Genomic DNA, 7,235 nt, shown 5'->3' with positions numbered 1-7,235 from the left:
CTTAATTATGTTCAAACACATTTGGAGATCAAACCCATAATTGGTGTCACATCCCTGAATTAAAACCCAAAACACCTACCTTTTGCAACATGGCTTTTTACAATGGGAAAAAAATTACCACAAACAGAGTCCAGATGTTACATGATTGTATATAAATTTCCTACGTTTAATCACAGCAGCAAACAATAACCTTCCCAAAGGGCAAAACTCCCTTATGCAGTGTTGTCCTTTCATCTGTTTCAAAAAAGGAACCTTTATTTTATTGGCAAATAACCGGTTTGATGGGAACCAAACATTTGGTAGTAGCTTATCCCACATCTCAATCTCCTATAAAATGAGCGCAAGCGGCCAAAATACAATTGTTTCGATGCAACAACGGTAAGAGAAATGAGTAATCTTCAAAGAAACAGAACATTTAAATTAGTAGTAGCTTTTTTAACCATGCAGGTGAGTTGCATGTAAACTTTATAGAAGAAGGCCAACGTTAAGGAACAACATGTTGCCAGACTCATCCTGCTCTCGCTTCTGGTCATCAATCCGGGGAATCAACTCCTGACCAGCGCCTTGAGCAACAACAACGACAGCATGCCCCTTCCCTTCAACATGGAAATCGATCTCAGGATTCAAACATAAGTCAACATCTCAGGCTGCTCAGGGTGGCATGAAGAGTAATGTGGCCCGTGCTCCTTCCCATAAGTTTGACAAGACCAATGCCATCCACAATATTCACAACCCCACATGTGCCGCGTCGATTGCCTACTGAGCACTCTCCACTGCAGTTTGAAACCCAAACGCCCTGTCTATGATGTCAATGTCGTTGTCCAAGTTTTTTGGGATCCCTGTAATGGATATCCTCAAATCACACCGTTTAAACTCTTCGAATATCGCCACTACTCCTCTCATTGTTCCATCCCCGCCAATCACATAAACCTATGATTGTCATAAAAGGAATATTCAGATAGGATAGTAAGATCAAGGCCTGAAGAACATGAACAATTGGCATGTGAACCAACACATTTAACATTGTACTTGATTTTTTTGACAATAAAAATGGAGCTGGGACCATATACATCAGAAGCTAGCCCCAGCTTGGTTTGTGAAAAAGGCAAAACCAGTTTCTTATGTGCCTAACACACCAGCAAATAAAATGCAGCCTCCTCTACATGCCAATAGTTCCAAGAAAAAGAAATTTTAAATGCAGACAAGTATGGCACCTTGGACGTGTACAATCACAGATACACAATCCCAACTCTTCTTCTCTTCATCCTTGGATCAATACACATCATGTTTGAAAACCAATATAGTGGCAAATTTAAATGCGAGTGACAGAGAAAGCAACAGGAAAATAGAGGAGCACCTCCGCAAGATTCTTACAGTCCAGGAATGCAGAAAGCAGTGAAATGCATGGCCCATCAAGGGTCTACACCAAGTAAACATCAGCAGCTTTGCCTATTTAGCTAAACATTTTTTCTTCGTTCTTTTTCTTTATGCTCAATTTCGTAAAAGAACAACAATTAATTTAAAAAATCAGTCACCAACATATAAAGTACACTTACAAAAAAGAACTCTCAATTTTGTAAAAGAACAACAATTAATTTAAAAGATCAGTCATGAACATATAAAGTACACTTACAAAAAAGAACTCACTCAATACTGAAATAATTCCAAAACAGCAGCAAAGAAAACGTGATGGCATGCTTTGGCTAATGAGAGGAAATTGAATTTCAGTTTGATATGGAAGTCTCATGGAGATGGGCTGTCCGAGTGGGACTGAATTTAGTTCCTAAGGACTTGAAAAGGTATTATTTCAGGTTTTAATTGTTGAGAATTGCAGCCGCATAATGTGCTACTACTTTCCTAGTAAACATGTTCAACCTCGGTAACAAAAAAAAACACTGCAAGACCATGAAAAAAGACAGAAAACAGCTTGCTTAGCTTGTGTTCACAGTATTACTGTATAAGCAAACCAGCTTGAACTGCTGTTGATGTATCGACACACACACAACACAACATTTTCTTTTTCTAGAAGGTTGAAACTACACCAACACCACACAACCTACTACACCTGCAATTCACAAGAGATTGTATTATTGTTGTGAACTGATCAAATCCCCATGATCCAGGCCTGGCTGGGAAGGTACCCCTATGCCTGGTCGTCCCATACCAACCACTGTCACATTATGCAACAGTTGTTGGAGCCAATGCCTTGTCGCGGGGTTGGATGTATAAACACGATTAGTATCTGATCAGTAACTTCAGTGGTAGCAGATCATTGTTTGAGCAATATGACAAAAGCACTTACATGTGCCTAATCATCAAGCACATACATGATTAAAATATATAGTTGGATCATCAGGTTTACAAAAACTGGTTAGTACATCACATCATTACGAATGTATAAATGAAAAAGATACGCAGGTTTTGTTTGGGGTTTTGAGATAGAATCAAGCTTGAGTAGTACAGAGAAAAAAAATCGGACTTCAGCCTAATATTGCACAGGAGAAACATGAGACATTTATCATATGAACTGAAACATATTGCGAGCATTTTATTTTCCTTCAGACGTCGATTATCCATACTTCACCTCTCCAAATAAAAGTCCAATTTAAGCCTGATATACCGTGAATTCATCATATGACAGTGCAACTTATAAATCGTATGACTCATGTGATAGGGCAGCATTCATACACCCAAAAAACGAAATTAACATATGTGTGCTAAGAGCTATACTGTTTGTCGATCTCTTTCAAACATTTTCAACAATAGGGCTCCCTCCTGTTATATGAGGCTATTTGGTTGGGAGCCCCAGACTGCCGAGCCAAATAATTGGCATTGACCAAGTGCCAAGGCGCCGCTTGGATTGCAGCCCATGTTTTGGCGCGCCAATGCTCCCGTCGCATCTGCAGTTCATTTTTTCTGCCAACAGCGGGCGAGACGCGGGCGGCGAAAAGCTGCGCCAATTTTTTGGCTCGCCGGTGCGTTGGCAGGGCTAGTCTGGGCGAAAACCAAACAACCCCTATAACCCTCAACAAGTAAAAATAAGCAAATTAGGTATCGAGACATCATACCTTCACGAGCCGGGCAATGGAAACCTAATGGTGAAAGTACTCCATACGCGACCTTGTCGTCCGAAACTCATCTAATACTTCTGTCAAATTGTCAATCATTTCTCTGTAATGTTCCACATTCAATGTCTTGTCACTAATAAGTAAATAAACATTCGTCAGACTACTTCAATCAGATTAGGGAATCAACTAATAACTATCGACTATCAACTAATAAATTCACTCCCTCATATTGGATCAATCAGATTGTTTATTTCCCTCAGGTTTCAACCCAAACCAGGGTGCTTTTATTTGAATGCTGAAATATAGTCAACCAGTGGGGAAAATATGCTAGATAATCCAGACGTACATTTCTATTGGCATGAGACTCTTATCAATCTTTTTATGTAGCAACTATATTAAACATTCTCTGAAACTTATGCAGCAACTATATTAAACATTCTCTGAAACCGATACAACTTTCTAGAAATATTTTTTATGCAACTACTATATTTTCCATTCTCTAGCCCGAACCACTTCATAGCAATTCCTTCATAATGCCTCTAACTATCATGTGTATAACAATTGGTTCTTTCTATACCCAGCATTGTGCGGCTAGCCATCTCCTTGACGCACACTTGACTAAACCAAACACCTTAAACCAAAGATTATGAGTCATCATTATTAGGTCCTGCATGCATATCTAAACTGAACTGACAAGTTATCCCATCGTCTACTAACCAAGCAACACCACAACGGCTTAATCTCCCAAGGGCAAAAATATGCAGTCCAGAGCACGCAAATGAACGATATGGCGTTCTTTCTATACCCAGCATTGTGCGGCTAGCCATCTCCTTGACGCACACTTGACTAAACCAAACACCTTAAACCTAAGATTATGAGTCATCATTATTAGGTCATGCATGCATATCTAAACTGAACTGACAAGTTATCCCATCGTCTACTAACCAAGCAACACCACAACGGCTTAATCTCCCAAGGGCAAAAATATGCAGTCCAGAGCACGCAAATGAACGATATGGCAGTAACCCTATACGATCTGCTATTTCACCGGCGTAATGATCACCCTCCTACTGCAAGCCTTTATCTACAGCTCTAAATTCCCTAGCAGCACTAAGAACAAACCAGTTTCTAGCAGCAGCAAGATGAAACAAAAGATAAGGATGTTTTCTGATTGCATAGGCATTTCATTGAACAGCTTGCAAGCAAGCAAGGGTAATGTCACCCCACCTTTGAAGGCAAGAACCTGTAGGAATGGGAATGCAAACCCAACAATAAACTCATTGTTGAATTGTGGAAGAGTACCAATGGAAAATACCTTTTTCGCCATCATAGGAATCTCAGATGCATAAGCCTGTTACAGTTTGTCAATGACTTTTGTACCAACACCTTTTCCATCCACTGGCCTATCGTCCTAATACCTCAGATATACCTGCATTCAATTAAATAAAAGAGCAATGGCATCTGATGGTTACACATGGAACTAAAAAACAAAGTAAACAAGGATAGATCCAAACAAAATAATGATGAAAGAACTCATCTATGGTGTCTTTCAAGGAAACTTTGAAATGATTTGTAACAAGCTGTATTGGGTCCCCTTTCTTCTAACCATTGCAACGGCATGAATAGCAAGCCGGAAAGGAACCAGAAAAGGAAGGAATCGAGGGCATACATCAACCCCAAAATTGACCACCCAGCAGAGAAATCCACCATTGTTTTCACCACAAAATCAGATCAGGCAAGAGGGGAAATCGACAGGAGAACAAACCACAAGAACGCCGGCTTCTTCCCTGTGTTGTTTCCCTCTTCCTCAGCGTGGACCACTTCGCCGGACCCATGGCACTGTCCGGGTCGGGGCTGGAGTTGACGGCCATACAGGCAAACCTGAACCACCACCAGCTCCTTGCTGCTGCAGCTCCGATCTGGCGCATGACCACTGCCTTCCACTCCTCGCAGTGCCCCTAACTGCTGACCCTGCCCGCATCCGTCGCTCCACCAACCCATGTTGGTTCCGCCCGCATGCGCCACACCCTCCATGGCCTTCCGCCGCCGCCCCAATCCAGCTGCTGCCATGGGGCCTAAGCAATCAGAGGTCTCCGGCCTAGCTGATCCACCCCCACCTACGGCCTCTTGGCCCTCCCCAGCTCCTCTACCCCCGGTTTGAAGACCCGGCCGTCCATGCGGGAGGCCCCCTGTCCGAGGACGAGGGCGAGGGGCGCCAGCGGGGACCAGGGAGGAGGAAGGAGGAGAAAGGATGCGGCGGACGGCGGCTATCCGGACGAGCAGGAAGGAGGTAGGGGCTGCGGTGCCTATGGCGTCGAGCAAGGGAGGAAGCAGAGGTGTGGCGGCTAGGGTTGGGGCGGAGCGAGGGAGGAAGTTGAGGTGTGGAGGCTAGGGTTGGTGCGGGTGTGGGCTCTGGCTTGCGACGAGTATCGGGAGCGGAGCGCGCGCGGGGATTGGGCGAAAGCTTTTTTCACGCGAGATGGATCAACCCAGTCAATAAACATGCCCATCAGTCATTGGACAGCCAGAACAACCACAAGGTGAAATCAGGTTTGACAGCAGGCAAAGATCTTGCGGCTCAGACACTCTAGATGACCAGATCCAACGGCCAACGAAGCTGCAATCGGGGGAGCCTTGTGGAGGTGAGTTGGCTAGCTTCATTATTGTTTTAAATATAGATGCATTAATTAAATAAGAAATATTGTGATATCCCAAGATATCCATGACCATGTCCCAACATGGAACAACCTGCAACTACACCTGCAACTAGCAATGCTATAAGAGGGGCTGAGCAAAGTCAAACAACGGTTTGTTAGAAAGGGTGAAAAGGTTAGAGGCTATCATGGCAATTTGGGAGGCTTGATAAACAAGAGGTAGGTAGCGCGGCATAGCGATAGCATCGAGACAACTAGCATAGCAAAGATAGTAGTGAGATTCAGGGTAACGGTCATCTTGCCTGAAATCCCACTAGGAAAAAGAACGAGTCGATGAAGAACATGATCCCACGTAGTCGAACGAATCCTCACAATCGCAACGAAACAAGAACTATCGAGTAGGAGCGCAACCAGAAATAAGCAAACAACATGTTAAACACACAACACATAAACATGACATGATGCTCAACCAAGTATGATGCATGACAAGTCTAAATGATGCTACTCATGGCAAGAGATGATGCATACAAGAACAACACATCAAAGCAAGTTTAAAAGAGGCCGGAAACAACATATAACAATTCCGGTAAGTCCTCATATGCAAATTTCAAAATCGGTCCAGATCTGAACAAAACATTATGTTAAAGTTGTTAAACAACAAGTTAAAGTGCACCAAGATGATCTACACGTTTTTCTAGTCATGTTACATATAAAGTTCGTTTGATTCGGAGCTACGGCCTAGAACATATGAGCAAAACAAGTTAAACATGTCATTGATGCAAATGCAAACAAAACAACATCACAAACACTCCAAAACAAGGATGCAACAAGGTAACATGAAACTACATGCAAAACCAAGCAAGTTTCATGTAGAGCATGCTCAAAACGGAGCAACGGTTGAACACATACACTCGATACAAGTTTCAAACACAATCTGCCCAAAACAGCAACTAAGCACTTTGCAATCAAGGAAACAACATGCTACAGGGAACATATGGACACAAACTTGATATGCACTTCAAGTACAAACAATATGCTTCAAATATCATCAAGGTTCAGGTTTATAGGCATCAAGATTAATCCAATATGATCAATGCAAAAAGCAACTTGATAACACAGATTATGACTTAGTGAAAAACATGACATACATGTGAGTAGAAATAACATGTTAACATGTTCGAGGCATGAAACAAACATGCTACAGTGCAAGATCATGGCAAAAAAAGCATGGAATTAAATAACAGGTTAAACATGGCAAAACATGATTATTAAGAATCTCCATATAACCTCTAGATCAATGACATTCATCAAGATAAGATTGCAAGTCATAACAGATTCACAGACTTAGTGGAATAAACTGAACATGGCAGAAACAGCGACAAGTAGACATGTTTGCAAGCTTGGAAAATAGGTCATATGAAGTCTAATTATCAAACTTGGCATGTGGACAAAATAAGCATATCATAATTCAATTCATGTAATTGGAGCATCTCCAAAAGTGGCATAGATTAAT

General features: G+C 42.1%; 1 long non-coding RNA gene across 1 annotated transcript; it reads right to left on the bottom strand.

Moving 5' to 3' along the window:
• Positions 1 to 303: 303 nt before the first annotated feature.
• On the bottom strand, positions 304 to 5,514 carry LOC123144457 (uncharacterized). The gene is made up of 4 exons (XR_006471508.1): positions 4,834 to 5,514; positions 4,384 to 4,497; positions 3,069 to 3,201; positions 304 to 930 (listed from the first exon to the last, which is right to left on the bottom strand). It is a non-coding gene; the product is annotated as an uncharacterized lncRNA (long non-coding RNA).
• Positions 5,515 to 7,235: the final 1,721 nt, after the last annotated feature.

This window comes from Triticum aestivum, chromosome 6D, assembly GCF_018294505.1.
Source record: "Triticum aestivum cultivar Chinese Spring chromosome 6D, IWGSC CS RefSeq v2.1, whole genome shotgun sequence".
NCBI lineage: Eukaryota > Viridiplantae > Streptophyta > Magnoliopsida > Poales > Poaceae > Triticum > Triticum aestivum.
The sequence above is the reverse complement of the archived record's forward strand: the minus strand, read 5'-3'. Positions and strand labels throughout refer to the sequence as shown.